Source organism: Anomalospiza imberbis, unplaced genomic scaffold (assembly GCF_031753505.1).
Source record: "Anomalospiza imberbis isolate Cuckoo-Finch-1a 21T00152 unplaced genomic scaffold, ASM3175350v1 scaffold_259, whole genome shotgun sequence".
Lineage (NCBI taxonomy): Eukaryota > Metazoa > Chordata > Aves > Passeriformes > Viduidae > Anomalospiza > Anomalospiza imberbis.
Window position 1 is genome coordinate 28,983 of NW_027099886.1, and position 26,915 is coordinate 55,897.

Sequence of the window (26,915 nt, forward strand, 5' to 3'; positions counted from 1 at the left end):
ACTTTATCCCCAACCCCTCCCCACCATTTCCCTCATCCAACCCCTGGCACTCAGAGCAGCTGAGGAATGGAGTCACACCCAGGGGTGTCCCCAGGGCTCAGGATTGGGGCCAGGTCAGTGAAATCTCTTTATTGCTGATCTGGGCGAGGCCATCGAGGGCACCCTCAGTCAGTTCCCAGGTGAGCCCAAGCTGGGTGGGAGTGTGGCTGTGCTGGAGGGCAGGAAGCTCTGCAGAGGGATCTGGACAGGCTGGAGCCATGGGCCCAGGACAATTGGATGAGGTTCACCAAGGCCAAGGGCCGGGTCCTGCCCTGGGCTCACAACCACCCCAAATCCCTTGCCGTGCCCTGCCCCTGATCCCCACGGCCTGTCCTGTTTCCTTCATCCCTGCATTGCCAGGGACTTTCTGGGACAAGGGAGCTCTGCTCTGGGGATGGAGGGAGGTCCAAGTGCCACCACTGGAGTGGGAACCACAACTCATCAGGTTTGTGTCCTTTGGGGGTCCGGAACTGGTGAGACTCAGAGGCACAGAAAGTTTCTCTTCATGGCCAACAGACCATGGTTGCACAGGACACAATTTAATAACAATCACGCTCTTCCCTGAGCTATGTGCAACGTCCCAGCAGTGTCTGATGAGTCCACCATCCACAAGTGATTTCCATACTAGAATTGATATTAGACAAATGTGGTTCTGTGATAGAAATAAACACAATTAAGTTCTTGTATCAGGATGATTGTCCTGCAGTGGGGGCAAAACATCTCCAACAATTCCTGATTTGCAAAGCTGTCAGTGGAGGTTGGAGAAGGGAGGTCAGGCTGCTTTTGGTGTTGAGGAAATGCTGAAACCAGCCTGACTCATTTCATCTCCTCCTGGCCTGGCTGATCTCCCCTCTTTCCCCTTCCACCCATTGGCTTCTGTCTCCCACCAGGCCCCCCGGTGAAGAGCCTGGCTCTGTGTTCTCCATCCCCTCCTCGCTGGCACTGTCAGGCTGGGATGAGGAGCCCCTCAGCCTTCCCTGCTCCGGGCTGGACAAGCCCAGCTCCCTCAGCCTCTGCTCACAGCCCAAGGGTTCCAGCCCCACCTTGGAGGCCCTTCCCTAACCCTGCTCCAGCTGCCAGACATCTCTCCTGCCCTGGGGAACCCAACCCAGGCCAGAGGGACCTGGATAATCCACGTCCTTGATGTCCTGGTCACACAGCCCTGGCCCCTTTTCCCCATGTCAGGCTCTGGGGCAGATCCTGTGGAACATCCTTTGGTGGGGGCTGTGGCTCCAGGTGGACCGGGGGGATACCGGGGGACAGGGACCCCGCTGGGCATGAACAGCATTGGACTTGTTGGGAGAAACTGTGAGGGGGAGCTGGGGCGGAGTGACCAACCCAGTGACCTCACACAGCCCTCCTGGGATGTCACACAGCCCCTCTGTGATGTCACAGCCTGCTCTGAGATGTCATAGCCCATTCTCTTATGTCACACAGCTGGTCTCTGATGTCACAGCCAGCTCTGATGACACTCTGTGATGTCATAGTATGTTCTGTGATTTCAGACCTCTGCCCTGTGATGTCACAGCCATCTCTGAGAGGTCACAGAGGCAGTTTATGTCATAGCTGCTCGATGACCTCACAAAAACCACTCTGTGATGTCATTGACCATTCTGTCATAGATCACTCATGGGATGTCATAGCCCACTCTGTGACCTCATGTTACTAGATGATAAATTGTCTCCACCAGGTGAGCTAACACCTGGAGCTTGTTCTCCAAAACCCCAGGCCTATGGAAACCACACAATGCCCATTGTGTCAGAAGGGGAACTGGAAGTTCACCAGCCTCAGTGTCCTGCCAGCTCAGCCAGGCCCATGGGAACATTGGGGTCCACGACCACCAGGGACCACCAGAGAGACCCCCAGGACAGAAGAACACATGCAAATGGGGAGGGAAAATATGTTAATGATTTTGGGGAAATGATTATCAGATGTGTGTTTAGTCCAGGACAATCAATGAATACGTGTGCAAAATACAGAATATGAACAGAAACTTTCCTGTACTCAGCATGCTCGACTTTGGGAGGAGCTATCCCCTGTGCACCCGGCTGAATAAAGAATGCTGCTTCTTAATGCTGCATTGGTGTGAAGGAGTACCTGGTACCCCCTTTTTGGGAAACCCTGGACTCCCCTTTCCTGGGCTCCAGGACCCCCTGGAACTCCTTTCTACCTCTCCACGTCCCTGCCCCCCATTTCTGTGACCCTGAGACCTCCCTGCACCCCCATTCCTGAGAACTGACACACCCTTTTACCCCTTTGCCCGGCACTCAGACTCCCCTGCACCCCCTTACCCGGCACAAACACAACCTGTTCCTGGCCCCCCGCCTCTCCCAGCCCCCCAGCCCCACCCTTTTCCCTGACCTGGGACCCCTGGGCCCCCATTCCTGCCTTTCCCAGCCCCCAGCCCCTCCTTTCCTCACACTCAGGAGCCCTGGCACCCCCTTTCCTGGGCACAGGATTCCCTGGACACTCCATCCCAGCTCTCCCAGGCCCTGCACCCCCTTTCCTTGGCTCTGAGCCTCTGAACCTCCTTTCCAGCTCTGCCATCTCTTCATGTTCCCCCTTTCCTGTGCCTGTGGACACTCCTGGATCCCCAAACTCTCACTTTCAGCCCCCTCAGCTCACCCAAATCTCCGTGTCCCCCCAGTTCTCCGCTCCCCACAGTCCCTGGAAGTGGCGCTGTCAGAGCCCAGCCCGGGGGTCCTCCGGTCCTTGATTGTGGGGGACGTGAACGTGACCCTCTGTGAGTGCTGCGACAGCGAGTGGGGCCGGATGGAGCCGCAGACACCGGGGATGGGGATGGGAGCCAGAGCTGGGACATTGGGATAGCCAGACTTTGGATATTGGGATAGCTAGAGCTGGGACATTGGGATAGCCAGAGCTGGGACATTGGGATAGCCAGAGCTGGGACAATGGGATAGCCAGACTTTGGATATTGGTATAGCCAGAGCTGGGACGTTGGGATAGCCAGAGCTGGGATATTGGGATAGCCAGAGGTGGGACAATGAGATAGCCAGAGCCGGGATATTGAGACAGCCAGAGCCAGAAAAATTGAGATAGCCAGAGCCGGGAAATTGGGATAGCCAGGGCCAGGATATTGGGATAGTTAGAGCTGGGATATTGGGACAGCCAGAGCTGGGACATTGGGACAGCAAGAGCTAGGATATTGGTATAGCCAGAGCTGGGATATTGGGACAGCCAGAGCTGGGACATTGGGATAGCCAGACTTTGGATATTGGGATAGCCAGAGCTGGGATATTGGGATAGCCAGATCTGGCTCCAAGACAGGAACCAGCCCGTGGCCGACAGTGACCTGGAGACGGGGCAGGTACAACCAGAGCGGGGGGAGTGGGGGGAGCCGGGGGCTGGGCTGGAATCTGTGGGAATGGAGGACTCTAAGGGGCTGCGATGGGATCTCTGGGGATGGGGGGGATCTCTGGGGCTGGGATGGGAATCCAGGGAGCTCCAAGGGAATCCCTGGGGCTGGGACACGACTCCATGGGTCTGTTCTCTCCTCGTTCCCAGGTCTGCACAGGGTGCAGGTGGTTTCCAGCTGTGACCTCCTGTCCAACGGAGTGTCCATGGATCCCACCGGTATGGCTATGAGGGCTGGGATTTCATCTCCTTCCAGCTCGGATGTGGGAGCTTTGCAGTGTCCAACGGTGCTGCCTGGATCACCCACAGGTTCTGCGAATCCAAAGGGATCATGGTGGAGCAGATGAAGCATTACCTGGGACACACCTGTGTGGAAGGGCCCCCAAAATATATCAGATATGTTCGGGAGGCTCTGGAGCACAAAGGTGGGTGTGGGAGGGGAAAGAAATGGGGGATTCAAGAATGGGGGACTTGGGAATGCAGGAAATGCCATGGAATTTCCATGGCCAGATCTCACTCTCATCCCAGTCAGGTGAGAATTGCATGGATGGATCTCCCCCCTAACCCACTGCCATGGGAATTCCATGGGGAAATGATTGGAATTGATGACCAATGCAATGAGAGCAGTGCAATGAGAAGTAATCCCTGCTGGGATCCCATGGGACAACAATCCAAATCCTTTGCCCAGGCCAGCTCTGCTGTGCCCGTGGCAGTGCCAGCGGAGTGCCCTGTCCCTGCCCTGAGCCCAGCACGGGCCTTTCCTTGGGTGTTGTGTGCCCTGCCCGGGGCAGGAGGGCACTGCCAGAGCAGCTTTGGTGGCCCCGGGCACCCGGCCAGGCTGCAGCCACTGCAGGGCTCCTGGGGAATGTTCCAGAGCAGAGCTGAAAGCAAACAACAGTTTCTGGAGGGGATTCTGCCCCTGGGCCTGCGCTGGGACCCCAAGGGCAACAGCCCAAAGTGCTGGAGCTCAGTGTCCCTCGGCCAGGCCGTGTTCCCTGGCTGTGCCCTGTCCCTCGGCTGTGCCCTGTCCCTGTGCCCTGTCCCTTGGCTGTCCCCCCTGTCCCTCAGCTGTGCCCTGTCCCTGTCCCCTGTCCCTCAGCTCTGTGGGGCCACTGGTGGCAGCAGGACCTGGGGCAGCCCTGGGGGAGAACAACCCAGAGCCCCAGCTGGGCCAGTTGTCCCAGTTCCCCCCAGGACACTCCCAGCATGGGCCCTGTGGCTCCCAGTCACCCCCAGTATGGTCCCAGTCATTTCCAGTTACACTCAGTGTAATCCTAGTATCATCCTGGTCACTTTCAGTGCGATCCCAGTATCATCCCAGCATGTTTCCAGGTGTTCCCATTTACCCCTACTATAGTTCCAGGGACTGCCAGTTTGATTCCAGTCCTTCCCAGTATGGTCCTAGTATGAACCCAGTCACTCTCATTACAGTGCCATATGCCCCCAGTATGGTCCCAGTCACTCCAAGTCACCCAGTTGATCCCAGTAGCTTCCAGTATGATTCCAGTGTCTCATTGCCACTCCCAGTCACCTCCAGCACAATCCAGTCACTTTCTGTATATCCCATTTTCCCCAACATGGTCCCACTTGCCCTCAGCCTGCTCCAAGTCACTTCCAGTATGATCCCAGAATGACTCCAGTCACCCTCAGTGTGGTGCCAGTTGCTCCCAGTATGATCCCATTGGTCCCCAGCATGGTCCCATTTCTTCCCAGTATGATCCCAGCTGCCTCTAGCACAGACCCAGTCACTCCCAGTATGTTCCTATTCTGATGCCATGATGATCCCAGTGGCTCCCAGCATGGTCCCAGTTGCTCCCAGTGAGATCCCAGTTGCTCTCAGTGGCCCCTAGCATAGACCCAGTCACTCCAAGTGTGATCCCAGTATGAGTCCACTATGATCCCAGTCTTCCCCAGCATGATCCCAGTCAATCCCAGTTGCCCCCAGTGTAGACTCAGTCACTCCCAGTTGCTCCAGGTGCCCATGGCCAAGACTGGGGTTCCACCTCCAAAATTCCCTAAATCCAATGCCTGCTCCCAGACAAAAACTGCTGTTCCTGACAAGTCTGGCTGGCCTTGGCCTAGTGAGGCTCTCACCTGCCTTCCAAGCACTGGGGCTCTGTGCTTTCCTTCCTATGGAAAAGAACTGTCCTTCTTGTCCAGGTGCTCATGGCCAGAATTGGGATTTCACCTCCAACACTGCCTGTTGTGACAGACTGGAGGAGATTGTTGGCTGGAAACATTTCATGTGTGGGGGAGGAAGGGGCAGGTCCAGCCTTGCCCTGCCCTGGAACCCCAGCCCTGCCCTGCCCTGGAACCCCAATCCCCCCAGAGCCTCTATCCCAGCCCAGCAGTGTCTGCCAGTCCCTGGCACAGCACAGGCAATGCTCCAAAGCCACCTCTGGAGCCCCCAGCCCAGCTCCTGAGCGACCAAATGACCCCAAGTCCCACCTGGGGGAAGGGCCCAGGAACACCAAGGGGTATTTAAGGCTGAGCACAAGGCAAGCACACATCTTGACCCTACCTCCCCTTGGAATTTCTATTTTTTTGAGAACCACTGGAATCCAGGAGTTGGTAGCTCTGTGTGTGCTTCTCTAAATCTTATTTTTCTCTATTTCTGTGTCTTCTTGCGAATTTTGATTAACTTAAAATTGAACAGGATTGGAGCTTGTGAAGTTGAATGGGCCAAGTTAATGCTTTGAGAAGTGTTTTTGTTGATTAAATGTTGTATAAGACCTTTTGCCAAAGTTTCTCTGATCTTCTAAAGTTACCAATAAAGGCTGTTTTGTTGTTTTGAGCTCATGAGAATCTCTTGGTGGCATTTCTCCAGTGCATCCAACTCAGAGGACACAAACAATTGTAATTCCTCTTAAATGTCTCCTTGAGAGAGTTGTTTGGGGGATGGGAGTCAGGGCTTGTGTCTGCTGCTTGGCACAGCCCAGGCAGGGCTTTCACAGCCCCATTCCACACTCCATTTCCCAGCTGGAGCCGCTGGTGCCTCTGAGTTCTGCTGCCCCAGCCCCAGGGACGCTCTCCTTGTCTGCCCATTCCCCCACGGTCTCTGGGCAGGGATGGCCTCAGTGGGGGCTGCTGACATCCTCAGCAACTTGGAGGCTGCTGCTGGATTTTACTGCTCCAGAGGCTTCTTCAGCCTTCAGTTCTTCAGTTCAGGAATTCAGTGTCCCAGAGCTCATTAACATTCAAAACACCTTAACAAGCCAAGCCTCTGGAAATAATGTAAGCATTAAAATATTTGTGGTTAATTAGACCAATTTCAGAAGCCTATTCAAAGTGAATACACTACATTTTAGAAGACAGTGAGAAAATATTTTTTTGGTCCTGTTTAGTTTTTTTTTTCCCTGTTAATACATTGATATGTGCAATCTCCAATTGACACTGAATCCAAGTACCTCCTCATGCACTTGGAATAGATATGAAAATCAAGACCCTTCATGGCTGACAATCAGTCAGACTCTGTCCCTACCCCCACCCCACCATTTCCCCCATCCAAGCCCTGGCACTCAGAGCAGCCTTGTGCAAATCTGAGCTCCCTCCAGCCCAGGCTGCACCTGCAGGTTTCAGCTCCTTGGCTCCAACTCCCACCTGCTTTCCTTGGAGAAGGAGCTGCCCGAGACACAGAGGGATGTTCATTTCTTGTCAGCCAACAAACCCAAGGGAAGGCACAGCTCCATCAAATGCAAAAGTCATTCCTCTGCTGGATATTAAATCCACTTTGCACAGCAGACAGTCTCAGAGCAATGGAAAACACCTTCTGTGCCCAGCACAGATCCCAAGGCCCCCAAACCCCTCCCTGCCCCGATTCTGCCCAGATTTGCCCTTTGTACACAGGAGTCACAGGCTGAAGTCAGGAGCTCCCTCCATGCCCAGAGGGAGGAAAAGAGGGAAAGTGGATGAAGAGCTCTCCTGTGCAGAGCCAAGGTCCAAGTGCCCCTGCAGTGGGAACCACAACTCATCAGGTTTGTGTCCTTTGGGCTCAGGGATGGTGACACTCAGAGGCACAGAAAGGTTTCCTGCCAACAAACACAAATTGAACATTTGAACAGTTTAAAAACCATCACAGCTCTTCCCTCAGCTCTCTGTGATGTCCCAGCCATCCCCAAGGGACTTCTGTACAAGAAGAGTTTTAGACAAAGACATAAGGAAATGTAATTCCATGATAGATTAAAAAATAGTAAGATATAATTCATATTTATTTGAACTTCAAAAAGATTGGGCCACTCCCTGATGTGCAAAGAATGAAACCAGTCCATTGAGAGACATTTGAATGACCAGAAAGCATCTGGAGGGGGAAATCTGGGTGCAACGGGAAGTACATAGATCCACCTGATCTAGTGCAGAGATGTCCTTAGACATGGCCATTTCAACAGGAGAACTGGAAACACCTGAAGGAAGAGGAAGAAATAAACAGAATATTGGTGACTCGAGGAGATGGGAAGATCAGTATTTCTTGTCATTCTGCCATCAGTACTTCAGAAAATTGCTGTTTCTTAGAAGTACTCAAGTGACACAGATAATAAAATGTCCTTGTATAATATGAAATGTACAAGTACTAAAACCTGTGCCCCTTTCCAGGCAGACACCAGCTGTGTGCCCATGACCAGGCAGTGCCACTTGTGCCCTGAGGTGCCGAGCTGGGATTGGATCTCTCAGAGAGGAGCTGAGGGAGAGCAGAGCACCTTGCAAGCTGCAGGTCCCTGCCAGCCCCGCAGGGCTCCTGTGCCATCAACATCTGCTCTGCTCCAGCCTGAAACAGGGCCCAGCATGGTGCCGGGACCATCAGAGAGCTGAGGTGTGTGCTGGAATTCAATGCCCTCCCCATGGCGCAGCAGCCCTGCATTTCCCTGCTCCAGCCTTGGTCTCCAGCACAGCCGTGGAGGCTCTTTGGGCTCCTGAGTGTTCCTGCTGTGTCCATGCCCCCAAGGGCACAGAGCAGCCTCCTCTCTCGGGCACTTGCCTGTTTTCCATGCCTTGCACAGGCGCTGGCCCTGCCCCACAAGGCCTGGGCTGAGTCCTGCCCTGCACGCTCAGCCAGGCTGGGATGGACACTGATGGTTTCTGTGCCAGGCTCTCTGAGCCCAGCCCAGCTCCCTGCAAGCTCTGCCAGCTGCCCTGAGCTCTGTGCAGCACCAAGGGCCTCTCCCCAGCACAGCCCAGCCGGCTCTGGCCCCACAGCTCTGCTCAGCCCAGGCTGCTCTGGCCACTGGCCCCACGGCCTCAGCCCCTGGCCAGGGCACAGCAGCAGCTGCAGCTCAGCCAGGACTCAGCCCCAGCCATGGGGGAAGGGGCTTGGCCAAGGCCAAAGGAGGCTCCCTGGCTGCCCTGCTCCCCTCGGGCTGAGGTGCTGAGAGCTCTGCAGCCCCTGCTGCCATCCCATCTGCCCAGGCCAGCACAAGAGCCCGGCCTTGGGGCCCTCCAGAGCTGCTCCTGCTCCAGGCCCAGGGCCCATCCCAGAGCTGGGGCAGCCACAAAGCTGTGCCCATTTCGGGTCATCGCTGCTCTGATGGGGATGGATCCTCAGCCACTTGGACGTTGCTGATGAATTTTACTTCTCCAGGGACTTCTTCTTTCTTGAGCTCTTCAGTTCAGGATTTCCATGAGAAAATCTCATAAACATGAGATTTTCAAAACATGAAATTTTGTTGAAAACACCCAAGATAAAAAAAGCCCCTGGTAATAATTCAAGTCCTCAATTCTTCTCTGGTTAATTAGACAGATTTCAGTAATGTATTCAAAGTGAATATGCTATATTGAAAACAGTGCTGAGAGAAATGTTCTTGTCCTGTTTATAGATTGATATCAGCAATGTCCAATTGATATTGACCCCCAGCACCTCTTAATGCAGTTTGAAAAGATATGAAAATGAGGACCCTTCATGGCTGACAATCAATAACACTTTGTCCCCAACCCCTCCCCACCATTTCCCTCATCCAACTCCTGGCACTCAGAGCAGCTGAGGAATGGAGTCACATCCAGGGATGTCCCCAAGGCTCAGGATTGGGGCCAGGTCAGTGAAATCTCTTTATTGCTGATCTGGACGAGGCCATCGAGGGCACCCTCAGTCAGTTCCCAGGTGAGTCCAAGCTGGGTGGGAGTGTGGCTGTGCTGGAGGGCAGGAAGCTCTGCAGAGGGATCTGGACAGGCTGGAGCCATGGGCCCAGGACAATTGGATGAGGTCCTGCCCTGGGCTCACAAGCACCCCAAATCCCTGGCCATGCCCTGCCCCTGATCCCCACAGCCTGTCCTGTTTCCTTCATCCCTGCATTGCCAGGGACTTTCTGGGACAAGGGAGCTCTGCTCTGGGGATGGAGGGAGGTGCAAGTGCCTCCACTGGAGTGGGAACCACAACTCATCAGGTTTGTGTCCTTTGGGGGTCAGGACCTGGTGAGACTCAGAGGCACAGAAAGTTTCTCTTCATGGCCAACAGACCATGGTTGCACAGGACACAATTTAATAACAATCACACTCTTCCCTGAGCTATGTGCAACGTCCCAGCAGTGTCTGATGAGTCCACCATCCACAAGTGATTTCCATACTAGAATTGATTTTAGACAAACGTCGTTCTATGGTAGATATAAACACAATTAAGTTCTTGTATCAGGATGCTCGTCCTGGAGTGAGGGAAAAACAGCTCAAACAATTCCTGATTTGCAAAGCTGTCAGTGGTGGATGATGAAGGGAGGTCAGGCTGCTTTTGGTGTTGAGATAATGCTGAAACCAGCCTGACTCATTTCATCTCCTCCTGGCCTGGCTGATCTCCCCTCTTTCCCCTTCCACCCATTGGCTTTTGTCTCCCACCAGGCCCCCGGTGAAGAGCCTGGCTCTGTGTTCTCCATCCCCTCCTCGCTAGCACTGCAGTTTATGTCATAGCTGCTCGATTACCTCACATAACCCATTCTGTGATGTCATAGTCCACTCTGTGACCTCATGTTACCAGATGATAAATTGTCTCCACCAGGTGAGCTGACACCTGGAGCTTGTTCTCCAAAACCCCAGGCCTATGGAAACCACACAATGCCCATTGTGTCAGAAGGGGAACTGGAAGTTCACCAGCCTCAGTGTCCTGCCAGCTCAGTCAGGCCCACTGGAACATTGGGGTCCACGACCACCAGGGACCACCAGAGAGACCCCCAGGACAGAAGAACACATGGGTAAAGGGGAGGGGAAATATGTTAATGATTCTGGGGAAATGATTATCAGATGTGTGTTCAGTCCAGGACAACCAATGAACATGTGTGCAAAATACAGAATATGAACAGAAACTTTCCTGTACTCAGCATGCTCGGCTTTGGGAGGAGCTATCCCCCGTGCACCCGGCTGAATCAAGAATGCTGCTTCTTAATGCTGCATTGGTGTGAAGGAGTTTTCTGTTTTACCGAATTTTTGGTAACACTCCACTCCCAAGGAAAGCTCTGTCTCCTGCTGCTCACACACAGAGAAGGGCTGGTGGCAGATGTGGGGGTCGGAGGCTGCCTGGGGCACAGTGACCATGAAATAATCAAGTTTTCAATGATCTGTGAAAGAAGGAGGGGCAGCAACAAAACTTCCACACTGGAATTAGGGAGGGCAGACTTTGGCCTATTTAGAATGGAGATTTGGGGAGTACCGAAGCAGGTTCTGATTTTTAATGGGAAATAACCCTTAAAAACAAAGGGGTCCAGGGAGGATGGACACATTTCAAGAAAGTAATCTTAAGGGGGAAGGAGCAGCTTGTCCCAGTGTGGCCAACGATGAGCTGGTGAGGAAAATGACTGCCCTGGCTGCCCATTGAGCTTTTGTGGGAACTTAAGGGAAAAAAGAGTGTGCATTAACTTTGGACAAATGGTCAGGCAACTTAGCAAGCATTTGAGGATGTTGTCAGGTCATTCAGTAAAAAAAAAAAAAAGAAAGAGGTTTAATCTCAATTAGAGATTAACCTGGCCACTTCTGTGAAAAATAATAAAAATGTGTCTATGAATAAATTAATGGCAAAATGTGGAATAAGGTGAACCCCTACTATTTATTGGATGCAGTGGAGAATATAGGAACTAAAGATAAGGAAAAGTCCAAGCTACTTAACACCTTGTTTGTATCAATTTTCAATATATGGACAGGTTGTCCTCAGGACAAGAGTTCTCCTGAGCTGGCAGATGGGGTCAGAATGCAGAACAGGCCTCTGGAATCCAGGAGGAAGCAGCTGGGGACCTGCTGGGCCACTCAGATGCTCACAGGTGTATGGGATCAGATGGGATCCATCCTAGGGGGATGAGGGAGCTGGTGGATGAGCTCCCCAAGCTGCTCTCCATCATTTACCATCAGTCCTGGCTCACCAGGGAGGTCCCAGAGCACTGGAGGTGCCAGTGTGAGCCCATCCCCAAGAAGGGCTGGAAGGAGGATCTGGGGAACTCCAGGCCTGTCAGCCTGACCTCGGTGCCCGGCAAGGTTCTGGAACAAATCACCCTGAGTGCCATCACAGGGCACCCACAGGATGGCCGAGGGATCAGAGCCAGCCAGCGTGGATTTCAATATCTGCATGGATGATCTGCATGAGGGGATTGAGTCCAGCATCAGCAAATTTGCAGATGACACCAAGCTGGCTGTGAGTATGGATCTGCTGGATGGCTCTGCACAGGGCCCTGGATAGGCTGGATCCAGGGCCCAAATCCAACCAGGTGAGGTTTAACAAGTCCATGTGCCAGGTCCTGCACTTTGGCCACAACAACCCCTGCAGCGCTACAGGGACAGCAGCCAGGCAGAAAGGGACCTTCAGGGTCTGATGGACAGCAGGCTGGACATGAGCCAGCCATGTGCCCAGGTGGCCAAGAAGGCCAATGGCTCCTGGCCTGGATCAGGAATGGTATGGCCAGCAGGACCAGGGCAGTAATTCTTCCCCTGTGCTCGGCACTTGTTGGGCAGCAACCTCGAATCCCCAGTTCTGGGCACCCCAGTTTAGGAAGGACATGGAGGGGCTGGAGCGTGTACAGAGAAGGGCAACAAGGCTGGTGAGGGGTCAGGAGCACAAGTCCTGTGAGGAGCGGCTGAGGGAGCTGGGGTTGTTTATCCTGGAGAAGAGGAGGCTCAGGGAGACAAGGCGGTGTCAGGGCACAGGTTGGACCTGATGATCTCCAAGGTCTTTTCCAGCCTTGCTGATTCTGGGATTCTCTGAAACCACACATGGAGCAGTTGCAGGAGGAGCCCTGGGCCTCCTCTTCAGAAGCTCCAGCAGCCCAGGTCCCTCAGCTTCTCCTCACAGCCCCAAAGCCCATCCTGTCAGTCCTGCAGAGCCTCTGCAGCCCCTCCTCACTGCCCAGAACAGGCAGCCCCACAGCCAGACACAGCAGCCCAGATGTGCCCCCCTGGCCTGGGCTGCCTCTGGCAAGGGAGCAGCACGAGGCACTGCAGGAGCCTGCAGACAATTCCTGCAGCACTTGTGGGATGATCCCGCTCCCCAAGGGACAATCCCATGGTGCCAAGTCAGGAACTGGGATGGGGAGTGGGGCCAGAGAGGAAAGGGCAAACAGGGATGGGCTGTGTGCAGGGGAGGGAACAGGAATGGGCAATGGGAAGAAATATGTACAAGGGAAGGAAAAAGAAAGCAGAGGTGAAGCCAAGGAAATGCTCAGGGCATTTTGGGGGTGTCTGCCAGGCAGCCCTGGCTCTGAGCAACAGTGTCTGCAGTGGGACAGGAAGCTCCCAGCTGATGGGAACAAACTTTCTGGCTGGCTGCAGCGGCCAGGACAAAGCTGAGTGGTTTCCCTGGTGTCCCCCAGCCCTTCCTGGCCCCAGGGGCTGATGGCATTTGTGCTCCCTCAGGTTCATGTCCCCACAGCAGCAGCATGGGGGTGCTCCCGCCTGCTGTGTGCAATGCAAACAGGGGCTCCTGAGCCAGTGCTGCCGTGGCTGTGCCTGCAAGGATGCGGCACCTGTGTGAGCTGGGGGAGAGGCCAGGGCTGCAGAGGGGGGATGTTGTTGGCAGCTCCATGAGGACGCTCTGGGACGCTGCCCTGGGCTGTCCAGCGCACTGGGGATGGATCAGCCCCTGCTCTGCTGCTCCTTCCCGTCTCCCCCAGGGCCCTTGCAGAGCACCAGCCATGCTGTTTGCCCCCAGCCTGCCCACGGCCAGCCTGGGGCTGCTCACGGGGGTTTTCTGTGCTGAGCATTGGCCTGGCCGTGTTCTTGAGAGAGCCTGGGCAAGGAGCCTGGAGCCCCCAGGCCCTGGCCTGAGGCGTCAGCGCTGCCCCAGCAGTGCCCATGGGCTGTCCCTGCTGCAGCCCCGGCACTGCCACCCCCAGGACTGTGCCCGGCCCCGAGAGCACTCAGGCCCTGCAGCAACACCAGGGCCACCAGGGCAGTGGGGCAGGGCCACGGGAGCAGCACTGGCAACACCAAGTGCTGCTGCTGCTGGGCACAGCTGCTGTGCCAGCACTGATCTGCCCCAGCTCTGCACACAGACATTGCTGCTGCAGCTCCAGAGAAGGCAACAAAAGGGCATCTCTGCAGAAAACTTTGCTGGGACATCCTTGAGTTCCTTTAAAGCCCCCAAGAGTGCAGCCCCTCATTAACACAGTCTGTGGGCACAGGGAAGGTGGAGGGAAACAAAATTAGAAACGGCACAAACAATGACATTTCCTTGTGGAAAATATTTAAAAAACAAAACAAAGAAAAAGAATCTCCAAAATGAAACCAAGAAGACGTATCAAAGATGACTTTTATTACAAGTGATTTGCTGAAACTGGCCAGCAGTTTAATGTTTCTGAAATTGTCCAGTCATCAGTGTCCACACTGCAGCCTTGAGCTCCTGGTTCCTCAGGCTGTAGATGAGGGGGTTCAGGGCTGGAGGCACCACCGAGTACAGAACTGACAGGGCCAGATCCAGGGATGGGGAGGAGATGGAAGGGGGCTTCAGGTAGGAAATAGCTCCAGTGCTGAGGAACAGAGAGACCACGGCCAGATGAGGGAGGCAGGTGGAAAAGGCTTTGTGCCGTCCCTGCTCAGAGGGGATCCTCAGCACAGCCCTGAAGATCTGCACATAGGAGAAAACAATGAACACAAAACAGCCAAACACCAAACACATACTAGCCACAATGAGCCCAAGTTCCCTGAGGTAGGATTTGGAGCAGGAGAGCTTGAGGATCTGTGGGATTTCACAGAAGAACTGGCCCAGGGCATTTCCATGGCACAGGGGCAGGGAAAATGTATTGGCCGTGTGCAGCAGTGCATTGAGAAAGGCACTGGCCCAGGCAGCTGCTGCCATGTGGGCACAAGCTCTGCTGCCCAGGAGGGTCCCGTAGTGCAGGGGTTTGCAGATGGACACGTAGCGGTCATAGCACATGACGGTCAGGAGGGAAAGCTCTGTTCCAAGGAAGAAGAAAATCAGAAAGAGCTGTGCAGCACATCCTGTGTAGGAGATGGTGCTGGTGTCCCAGAGGGAATTGTGCATGGCTTTGGGGACAGTGGTGCAGATGGAGCCCAGGTCGCTGAGGGCCAGGTTGAGCAGGAAGAAGAACATGGGCGTGTGCAGGTGGTGGCCGCAGGCTACGGCGCTGATGATGAGGCCGTTGCCCAGGAGGGCAGCCAGGGAGATACCCAGGAAGAGGCAGAAGTGCAGGAGCTGCAGCGGCCGCGTGTCTGCCAGTGCCAGCAGGAGGAAGTGGCTGATGGAGCTGCTGTTGGACATTGGCTGTGGCTGCACATGGGGACCTGTTCATGGAGAAAGGACAGAGAAGAGTTACAGGAGATACCTGTAACCAAAACCAAAGCCATTTCCCATATACCCTCCTCTGTAACACACACGGACACTCTTCTGTGTTTAAGAGTTTAGAGGTTTTCATTTTAAGCTCCCTCCATGTCTCTCCTGCTATTCTTGGATATCAGAAACACTCAACATTCCTGCCTCCCTCTGGTAGAACAGAGTTCTCTGAGGGAAGATTATGAGTGGAGACTGAAGGGAGATGGTCTGTCACTTCATTCTCTTTGGACTTTCTCTGGGCTTTCACTTTTTCAAATGAAGGATGTTCACACTCTCATGTTTCCTTTAAAAACGCTATGTTGCTACTGAGACAGATGGATCCACCACAGCCCTGCTCCATATTTGTAGCCAAGAACTCACGTTGCTCATTTCACCAAGTGAACAGCATTTGCAGTGTCAGAACACCTCTGCCTTTCCCCATCAATCTTATAACTCGGAGATGCTCTAGGACAGGTTTGCATCCTGGATTGAAGCTCCCAGCTTGGACCGAAATCTCAGGGAGACTTCCAAGTGTCCTTCTGATGGCCCTGGATGCAGGGAGATGCAGCTCCTTCCCTGGCTGCACTGACAGCATTGCCCAGAGCCGGGCACTGGGGACAGCTGTGTCACCCTGAGCCAGCTGTGCCCCCTCCCAGAGCCCCCAGTGCCGGGCAGCTGCTCCCAGCCCTGTGCTCTGCACAGGGAACTGGGCCCGGGGCTGCAGAGCTGCCCCACGGCTCTGCTGCAGCTCTGCCTGCACAGGAGGGGCTGCACGCCTTGGAGCCCCGGCCCTGAAGGCAGAGGCTTGGCTGGGGGGACAGGAGGGAGGGGGCTTGTTCAGAGGGAGGGGCTGCACTGGAGGGGATCCTCTGGACATCTCTAAACTCTCTCTGCCACAGCATTTCTGGGTTTTGCTTTCTCTCCTTCCCTGATCTTCTCTCTGCTTCCTGGGGATTTTCCTCCTGCACGTGTTTCCCTGTGCCTGAGCTCTCCCTGCCAGCACTCACAGACCCCAAATCTCTGTGCACTCTCCTTGGCCTGACAGAACCCTGCCTGTTTGCAGGGCACTGGCTGGGGGCAGGTTCTGTTTGCAGCTTGGAGCAAGGACAGCTCAGACTGAGCCTGATGGCTCCTGCAGAGGTGATGCTGGTGCTGTCCATGGGCAGAGTGGCTGAAGGCACATTAGGGATCTACTGTGACCCTATTGGTCACTAAAAGTAACAGTTCAGATGTCTCAGGCACTTGTCAAAATTCTTATCAATAATTCATAATCATCCTTTAATATTTATCCCTCCATCCCTGCCATTCTCCAATAGTAGCAAACAGAATACAAAGTCTTAGGAAATCTCCTCATTTTTATCAAAATCCTTGTTTTGCAAACATTCTATGACAGATCAGAAGCCCTCAGCATATCAGAGCTTCATGAGCATTTCACCTCCCCTGCACCAGAAATACTCAGAGTTGTACTCACAGGGTCTGTGGGCATTGGGATGTTCCAGCTGTAGGAGATCACTCCAGGAGCTGCAGCTGCATTGTCCTGCAGCCAGAGGTTCCTGTGCCAAGGGCTGCCAGTGATTCTGCCCCAGGCACTTCTCAGCACCTGCCCAGCCCTGACTGATGGAAGCTCTCTGTGCCTCTGTGCTGTGCCCGGGCTGGCTGCAGGCAGTGCCCCAGCCCTGCTGGGCTGGGAGAAGAGCTGCTCATCCAGAGAAATGTGCTTTTGAAGCTCTCCTTGGTTACCAGGATCACCCTCTGTGCCAGGAGCCCGGCCCAGCTCAGCAGCACAGACACAGCACAAGGACTTTAATGACCCTCTGGGGCTTTGTGCTCAGGCCCTGAACATCAGGCCCTGAGAGGGAGCTGCAGAAACCTCTCCAGAACTCCAAGTCAGAATCCAACTCCAAAGTTTCTTTGACTTTTAATGGGTCCCACTGAGGGACATGACTGAGAAAGTGTCCCCAGGCCCCAGGCAGAGCAGAGAACTGGAGGCACTGATGACAGGTGGGGACAAGGAGAAGCCAAGTCTTGGTGCCCTGGGGCACAGCAGGGTCTGTGCCACCAAGGGCTGTCAGGAGACACCTTGTCCTGAGGCACTGGGGCCTCCTGGCACAGCCCCAGCCAGGCTGGGCACTGTCAGCCCCTTGTCCTGCCCTCAGCATCCCCCCCTAGCCCACATCCCAGTGGCCTCAAGGATCTGCTGGAAGGAGTCCCTGGGGAGCCTTGCTCAGGAATGGCCCTGGGGGCTCCTTCATGCTCCCAGGGACTGCATGTTTTTCAAAGCACTTTGGCTTTGGCTTTTGCCTTGGAGTCTCTGAGAGCTTTGTGCAGTCATGGCCTTCAATTATCTGCTGTAATTAGTCCCTGGAGAGGCTTTGTCAGGAACAACACTCAGTGGGGCTCATTAATGCTTCAAGGTGCTTCAGTTCTTTTAAGGTGCTTGGTGTTTCCCTTTTGATACAGATTCTGTGAGAAAGATTGTGCAGTCACAGCCTGAAATTATCTGTTTTAATGAGTCCCTTGAGAGCTTTGCACTGACAATCAGTGGGGATAATTGATGCTTTGAGATACTCAAGGAGTTTAAGGTACTTTGGTTTGTCATTCTCACTCTGACTCTCTGAGAAGTTTCTGTGACATCCTGTCCTCCCGTTCTCTCCTCCAAGGAGTCCATGAGGAGCCTATGTTGGGGATGGACCTCAGTGGCGCCCATTAATGGCTCAAGAAACTTCGGGTTTTTCTTCTGACTTTGACTCCTGGAAAGGTTTGTGCTATCTCATCTCAGGCCCTGAGGTTCCAGGGCTCAGCTCCAAATGCACCACGGGGCTCATTAGGATGAAGCAAGTCCTGAGAAGCCATGGCTGTGCGTTGATTTTCCTTTGCTCTAATGCAGTTCATTAGGAAGTTTTCCTTTTGCAGTTATGGAGAAATATTTTAAAGAGCTACTAATAATATGTATTCCTATTTAAAGAATGTCTTTATTACTGTTCTCTTTAGAGAAGAGCTGATTGCAGCATTCTGTGATTGATATTGATGTAGGGCCACTCCTAAGGAGGTCTGGCCAGGTCAGAGAAGTTTTACCTTGAGGTCTGACCCAGTGTGGACAACCTTGCCCCACATTCCCCAACCCCATGTGAGAAACAATTTTCACTTTCAAAAATTTAACTGGTTTTATTAAGACCTTATCAAAATACAACAGAAGAGTGAATCAAGTAAAGAATACAGCACCAGGAGCAAAGGATTCAGTCACTGTGTGCTCATCTACAAAATGGATGTTCTGTCTTTTATACCTCCAGCCCCTCCCAAAGTCTTGTCAATCCACTCCTCCTTCGCTGTCCAGTGGTGGAGATCACTTTCTTACAGCTTGATTGGAGCTCAGGCTCTGCCACAGCAACAAGCCGACCCTCCCAAATGCCCTGACTACTGAGGGCATCCCATGATAACAATGCAAGGGGGAAGGGAAAGATAACTATACACCTACACAACTTCTTTTAACATCTACTTAATATTCACCCCTTAACTGTGAGAGTCAACCATAGGATTACTCATCTATAACAAACCCCCATGTTCTTTTTCTATAAGTCATTTTGCTCGAACATTTAAGTAAAAATTTTCTCTTTCTTGAAAGAGTCATACTAGCATCTGTTGATGTGGACAAGGACAGTGGGAACAGGAGAAAAATCTCAGGTTTTCCTTAGACACACTTATTTGGAATGGACAAAAGGGCCTAACAGAGGTCCAGGATGGCTTTGACTCCCATCTATCATGCCTATGTGGTTGTTACCCATAGTCAGTGTATCATAGGGGTCCAGAGGCCAGCTCGGTCTCGCCCTCCAGTCGCTGTTGTATTCAAAGACAGTTGGGCAATGACAGTGGTCCGATATGGCCTTTTGTCCCTACCTTACCATGCCTACGGGGTTCCTGCCCGCAGCAGTGCTATGGAGTGTTCTTGGTAGCGAACAAAGAGGCCAACCCGGTCTTGCCCTCTATTCCTTGTCTTACTTCTTAAGGATGCTGCCCCATCACCTTTTACGGTCCCTTGTGTACTTCCCCTCAACAGGTGCTGCTAATTCCCGTTCATTAAAACAGGAAGACAGTTGTCGAGCTGGCTGGTGGAAGCTTGACTCTACTTTTTGGGTTTATTGTCTTTCTGGTTGTCTCTCAGTCCCCGCCTGAGAGTCAATCTCGTTTCCCCTGTCCTGGATGTTACAGTCCACTCATAGGGTTTTTCCTACAGGGCCTGTAACTCTGTGGGCATGAGTCTATCTGTTGGCTTGAGTCCATCCCTACTCTGCAGTTCACACGGCTGATTCGGTGGTGAGCAGTTCCTGAACGGGACCTTCCCACTGAGGAGTTAAATGCTGATCTCTCCATGACTTGATCATTACTCGATCCGATCCCTAGAATTAATGTTATGGATTCTGAAATCCAGGGTGGTAGTTTGAGGAATTGCCCCTTTATGTCTTAGCCCTTCTAAGGTTTCTGCTATAGACATAACATATTTCTTGGCATTGGCTTCCCCTTCCTCATAGGTGGCAATGCTCTGGGGTGAGGTCAGAAAGGGTAACCCAAATATCATTTAATAGGATGAGACCCCCAGATCTGACTGGGGTTGGGTTCTAATTTTTAATGAGGACAAAGGGAGACATTTCATCTGTGACATCTGGGTTTCAGTCATCAGCTTAACTAGAGCTCTTTTAAGAGTTTGATTCATCCTCTCAATGTGACCAGAACTCTGTGGATGCCATGGAGTGTGTAATTCCCATTTACTCTCAGGGTTTGAACAACTTTTTGCAATATTTCAGAGGTGAAATGAGTTCCTTGGTCTGAGTCAATCCTGTTCACCATCCCATATCGGGGAATGATTGATTCTAGAAGTGTTTTACGCACAACATTGGCATTGGCTTTAACCGTGGGTACCGCCTCTACCCAATGAGTCAGGTCACCTACTCTCACTAGCACAAACTTCCACCGTTGTACCTGGGGAAGCTCAGTAAAGTCTACTTGGATGTTTTGAAAGGGCTGTAAGGCTAGTTCTCGCCCTCCCCTGGGTGTTTTCCTCATGATTTTCTTACTCACATGTTGGCATATCACACACCTTTCAATTACCTGCTTAGCTATCCCAAAAATTCCTATGCAGGCCCAGTCCCTCAGAAATCGATCACTTAGCGCTTGTGTACCCCAGTGTGTTGTTCCATGTTTGCCTTTGAGCATTTTCCTGGCAAGGGGTTTATTCAACATTTGCCTCCCATCTGCTAATCTCCACTTCCCTTTGTTATCTTTCTTGGCTCCTGTTTTGAGGAATTCTTTCTCTTCTGTCTCACTGAATACGGGGACTTCTTCCATTTCTCTCATAGGGGTTAATGCTATCATTAATTTTGCTGTCCCTGATTCGGCTGCATTCTTAGCATCTAAATCTACTAAATGGTTTCCTCGTGCTTCTTGAGTCACTCCTTTCTTATGTCCTTTAACATATACTGCTGCCACTTCTTCTGGTAATTGTAAGGTTTCTAACACTTCTAAAGAAGTTTTTAGTCCCTTTACCCTTGAATTTAATAGCCCACTCTCTTCCCAAATTTTTCCAAAGGAATGCACTACTCCAAAAGCATATTTTGAGTCTGTATATATTGTTTCTCTTTTCTGTGTGAATATTTCCAGAGCTCACTTTAGGGCATACAACTCACATGCTTGGGCTGACCAGTTGGAAGGTAACTTTCCTTTTTCTAGGGCCACTAACTCTTCATCTGCTATAGCCTACCCCAATACCCTGTGCCCTGGATTACCCGTGAAAATCCATCGATGTACAATCGTTTTCCACCTTGGAGTGGTTGATCTGTTAGGTCCTCTCTTACTTTATTAGATAGTTTATAACTTCTAGGCAATTATATATTAATTCCTCACCTGGTTTTCCATCTAAAACTGGGCAGGGTTGAGTTGGTTACTCACGACTAGCTCTAAACCATTATCTATTAAGATGGCTTCATATTTTCGTACTTGGGAATCAGTGAGCCATTTCTTAGCCTTTTAGCTGAGAATACTCCTTACTGAGTGTGGGGTATATATTTTCAATTTTCTCCCAAAGGTTAATTTTTTGCTTTCTTCTATGAGTGGGGCACTCGCTGCCACCGCCTGAATGCAGGTTGGCCACCCCCAGCTGACAGGGTCTTGAAGTTTTGATAAATAGGCCACTGGTTTCCTGGATCCTCCCCGGTCCTGGGCTAACCCTCCATGTGCTGCCCCTTTTTCTATATCCACAAACAGATAGAAGGGTTTGTCTAAGGCAGGAAGACTCAGTGCTGCTGCACTGACTAATTTTTGCTTTGAAGCTTCAAAATTTGCTTGTTGTCTTCTTCCCACCTAATGTCTTCTTCTACTTACTTTTCAAACAAGAACCTGATGGCCTGCGTGTATCCTTCAATCCATAGCCTGCAATATCCTAACAGGCCTAAAAACCTTCTGACTTCTCTCTTAGTTTTTGGTCATGGGAGTGAGGCTATCCCTGCAATTCTCTCAGGGTTCAGCCGCCAGCTCCCTTAACAAATCACATGTCCCAGTCATTTTACTTCCCTCTCTACAAATTGGAGTTTCCCTTTTGATCCTCAAAGTCCTTGGTCCACCCAAAAATTTACCAGTGCTGTGGTGGATTCTCGAACTTTGAGATACCCTGAGAGGAGCCCAGTGCTCCTTGCTCCCCTGTACTGACACGTGAGTGTTTGTCTGGTTTTGGGATGGCCCTGGCTGTGTGAGGGGTGCTACGTGGACACTAGACAGCCGGTCCTGTCCCGCTGGGTCCCAGCAGTGCCTCACAGACGTCCTGCATCCATGTCAGGATGCTGGCCAAGAGAGGTCCTGGAAGCTGAGGCAGCTGATTTTAAGCTTGAGCAGGTGCCTACACGCCAAGGCCAACGGTGTTCCCTCAGGATACAGCACTCCTGAGGGGTCTCCCTCATTCAAACAAATCAGCAGACAAATGCATTGTCAGCCAAAAGCCCTTTTATTGACCTGGCAGGAGGGCAGGGGTCTGCACCCCACTAAAGCGTTTCTCTGCCACATATAAATTTCAGTGGGTTGATGTAGGAGTTGTATCAAAAACACCATCCATCTTTACACTGCTGAGGTGATTCCATAGGCAGGCGGTTGGAAATACATTGTGTCAGATTCCCATACTTGAAGCTGATGTCCAGGCCCTGGCCAGGAGCGGTCTGGATGCCCCAAAGCAGCACAAAGTCTTCCTCAGGGCTTCCCTGCACAGGGCTGATTCCACACTTGCCCTTAGTTCTTCTGGTAGACTGTGTCTGAAGCTTTTTGTCAGGTCACTCTCATGTCAAGTTAGGCCTGCCAGGTTTTTGTTATGCTAACCGGTGCTAAGTACTTAGGCATGTCTGTGCTAATTACTTGTTTACTCATGTGAATTGCTTGTGCTTACTTATGTCAAACCTAGGCCTTGTTCCATCCCCAAAGGTGCCTGAGGCCACCCGCTCCTTGTGGCACCAGTTGCTTTCCTGTGGGATGTTCTCCCTCCCCAGGGTAAAGAGGGAGCTGCAGAAAGAGCTTGCCAGGCTGCTCTCCATCCTTTCCCAGCACTCCTGGTGAAGTGGAGAAGTCCGAGCTGAGCGCAAAGGTGCAAATGGAACAGCCGTGCACAGGAAGGCTCGGTGGGAAGGATGATCCAGGATCCATAGGCCTGGCAGCCTGAGCGTGCTCCAGGGGAAGGCCTTGGAGCAGATCCTCCTGAGTGCCATCCCACGGCACCTGCAGGGAACCAGGGCGTCTGCTGGAGGGTGGGAAAGCTCTGCGGAGGGACGGGGACAGCTGGGGCTCCTGGCGGGGTGTTGAGGGCTTCTGTGTGGGAGTTTGGGGGGCTTGGTGCTGGTGGGGTGTTGGAGAAGGAGTTGTCTGGAAGGTGAGAGGTCTAGGCTGGAATTTGAGTCAGTTTGAAGGCAGCATCTGTGCTTTGGAACATGTTTTAAACGCCAATCACTTGGTTTTTTTAAAATTTTAAAAGTTTAATAATAATAAAATGGTTATAAGAATAGTAATACAATTAGAGCAATGAAAATTTAGAGTTAGGACAATTACAAGACAATAAAAAGCAAAGAATTACGGACGTCCGGATGCTCTCGGGCACTTAAGCCCAATAAGCATGCCTTGTGAACAAAGGAATAATCTTTAAAAGCAGTAGCCTGTTGCATATTCATACATCTCATACATGATGCATAAATTCCTTGCAAATTAAGAACTTTTCTGGTTGTTGTCAACTTCTTGCCCTTAATCCTGGTGGTTCCATAAAGACAGAGAGAAGGTGGAAGAATGTTTGTCTTTTCCGATAAGGAGGCAGTAATTCTTTATGGGCCCCCATCGTTGTCATCTCTGTGTGAAGAGTTTCTTCATTATCTCATCTCTTGCTTGAGTTAGTAAAAAAAAACCCCACATACATAGGTTCTATTTTAACTACAAAACTACATATACCATACTATTAAAATGTTAATACAGCACTTCTAATCAATATAACATAATACATATAGTATTCAATTTAATATTTGCGAAAAGCCAATCATAAAATATGCATTTTTCACAGCACAGCTTTGGTTATGGAGGGCAGAAGGAATATCTGTGACTTTTCCTCCTCATGGTCCTGATTGTCCTGCAGGGAACAAGAGGGGAGAGCTGTACTTTACTGGCCACTCAGATCTCTGTACCAGGGGGAGGATTAGCCCTTTTGCCATCTACTCAATTCTGTGAGCTACTTTTCTACCACTGAGTGGACTTTGATTTCTTGAGAGCTTTTATTTCTTAAGAGAATTAGGATATGATCATCCATTCATAGAAAACCAAAGAATGGCCCTTGGTTTTTCCCTTTTTTGTGTAGTGCTCTGTTCTGTAAAGTGACCCTCGGTGGATGAGGTTAAGGCAAATGAGTTGCTGCTTTGAGATGGGAAGCAAAATTCCAACTCTTCACCTCCTCAGGCCATCCCAATTAATTTGGGAAGTTGGCAACTTTTTGGAACTACTTGAGTTGAGCAATGGGAAGTAAGGCTTTCCTGAACTGATGAGTCTTACTTGCCAGATTCTTCTGTGCCTTCGCCGCTAAGGTGTTTTTGTGCTGTAAGAAATTACTTCAATGAGAAAATAATTTCAGCATGGAGTAAGAGCTTCTGACAGAGACCAAGTGTTGCCAGCAGTTGCTCCAGGTGCTCCTGCCAACAGCCCCTGCAGGCAGGAGCGCAGCCCCCAATGCACGTGGGCTTTGGCTCCCTCTGGCACAGGAGCCCCCCACGGGCACAGGTCTCTGGGGCAGGAGACGGGCACCGGTGCTGCCAGGGCTCGTGGGGTGGCAGGTCTGCTTGGGCAGGGACTCTGCCACACCTGCTGATGTCAGTGCTCCCCGGGCCCCAGGGGTCAGAGCAGCATTTGTGCCCTGGCCCACACGTTCCTTGTCTGTGTCACACCCGCGGGTTTAGGATGGCCACCAGCCGGGACGTGTCCCAGGGAGGCCGTGCCAGCTTCTGTGAAGGCCCCGTGCCCTTCCCAGCACGGCTGCGTCGGCAGCCCTGGGGGCTCCTTCTGCTGCCCTGAGCCCGCAGAGCAGGGCAGCATTTGCTGATGGTTTGAGCCATTCCTAAAGATCCTGTCGGGCTGTCTTAGACACTTGGGGTGAGGGATTCCTTCCAACCTGACCCACTTTGGGTGGGCTGGGGGTGGCCCCAGGGCAGGGGGCAGTGTGTGCAGGGGCCCTTTGTGACACGGTGCAGCACGGTCACCGTGGCATGGAACGGGACAGCGTGTCCAAGGGCCCTTTGTGACACGGGGTGACATAGGAGCTGGCGGTGACAAGACCACGCCACAGTGCTCGGAGCACGCGACGGGACAGGACGGGACAGAGCGGTGCCGTGAGGAGCTCCCACACAGCGCACTCGTTCGTGTCTGACCCGGAGCTTTTCCGAGGTGTTATTCCTGCAGCTGACCTCGAGGCCTGACCACAGGACTTGGTGACCCGTGGCCTTCCCGAGGCTTCTTTCCTGCAGGTGTCCTCGAGGGCAGACCTTGGGACTTGGTGCCCTGGAGGCATCTCCCATCCCTGCCACCGGTGCTCTCGAGGCCAGACCACAATCCTTGACAGGAGTCTACTGTCCTTGTGGCAGGAGCCCTCGAGACCAGAGTGCAGGACTTGCTGTCCTGTAGCCTTCCTGAGGCTTCTCTCTTGAAGGTGCCTTCCAGGCACGACTGCAGGCCTTGCTGACTCGGAGCTTTTCCGAGGCATCTCTCCTGCAAGTAGCCACAAATCCAGTCACTGACATGGAGCAGAGACCCCTGAGAGTGCCCAAGCTGTCCTGGGTGGAGGAAGAGGAAGAAGGTGCTGGAGCTGGCCCTGCACAGGAGACCTGTGCTGCCCTGCTGGATATGCTCGTAGAGGAGGGGTTTTCCAATCCAAAGCAAGTAACCAGCCTGTGGCCAGGGTTTGATCCTCCCAAGAATTGCTTGGCCTCCCAAGCCATGCCTACTGGTCACTGGAAGCCTTTGAGGCCATGGCAGTGTGGTGGGAAGGGAAGCACTTCTCTGGGGAAGCTGGGGGCATTCCTCCCTCTGGCAGCTTTCCAAGTCTCCCCGTGCCTTCTCCAGGTGCCTGCCATGGTGAGGTACATCCACCAGTGGCTCATGGCCAGTCAGTTTGCTGAGCACAGGCTGAACAGGGCCCTACTGGATCTCACCAACGAACAGCCTGCTGATGTAGTAATGTGTCCTGGTTTTGGGTAAATTTGGGAGAAAACCTCCAGAAAGAGCCTCCAGAAAGCAAATCCCCACCGCCCCTCCCCCACCTGGTTCAGGAAGAATTTCCTCAGAGAGTAGTGGAAACAACCTGTTTATTGAGCAGGCAAAGCACTCCCCAGCACAAAAAATGAGCAACACCAGATGACAAAAAGTCTTTCTACGCGCTGAAGAGGTGACAAATTCGGAAAGTCTCTGCTGGGAGTGGTTGCCCAGTTATCGGTCTCCGGCACTGGGGGTGGCTGCTGCAGGTCACAAAATGCAGTCTCTTTATGTTTCTTGGTGTTTCCCAGGTCCCAATCCTGAGCAGGTTCAAATGGTATTCAGGAAATGAAAAGAAAAAAAACAGTCCAGGGAAAAAATTGGATTGCCTAGCTAAACTAACTAATAAGCAAAAGCAAGGGCAAAAGCAAAAAGCAGGAGCAAGAGCAAAGTGAAAGCAAGCAAGCCAGCAAGCAAGCAAGAAAGCCAGCAAGCCCTAGCCTCTCTCCTAGACACAAACTGTGAGGGGAGGTGAGCCGGCTGATAATAAGACAAAACAAACCTTCACTTTTCTGAGCCAGTCCTAAAGGCACAAATCATAACATCAAGCGTAAAGAGAACACACGATTGGGGATACAAGCACCATAACGTCACCCGAGGACATTCAACCCCTTATCTCCGAATCGTCAACGTAACTACCAAACATCATGTAAAAACTTCATCAAGTAAAAACTTCCATCTTTCACTTACTCAGACACATTTCCTTCCATCTCTCTTGCTCAAACCTTCGACACACATTTCCTTCTATATCACTTGCTCAAACCTTTGACACTTAAATATTTCCTTCTGTCTCATGTTGGTGTGGTTTAATGTACAGACAATGGCAGTAACATCCAACAAACAGTGATATTTGCATATGAGTCTCACCCCACAATCAGATCTCCCTGAGGCACACATCGTGTTCTTCCATATTTCTGCATTATTCACCATGTACAACCGGGTCCCTGAGCAAAGACAATCCCACAAATGGTTTGTC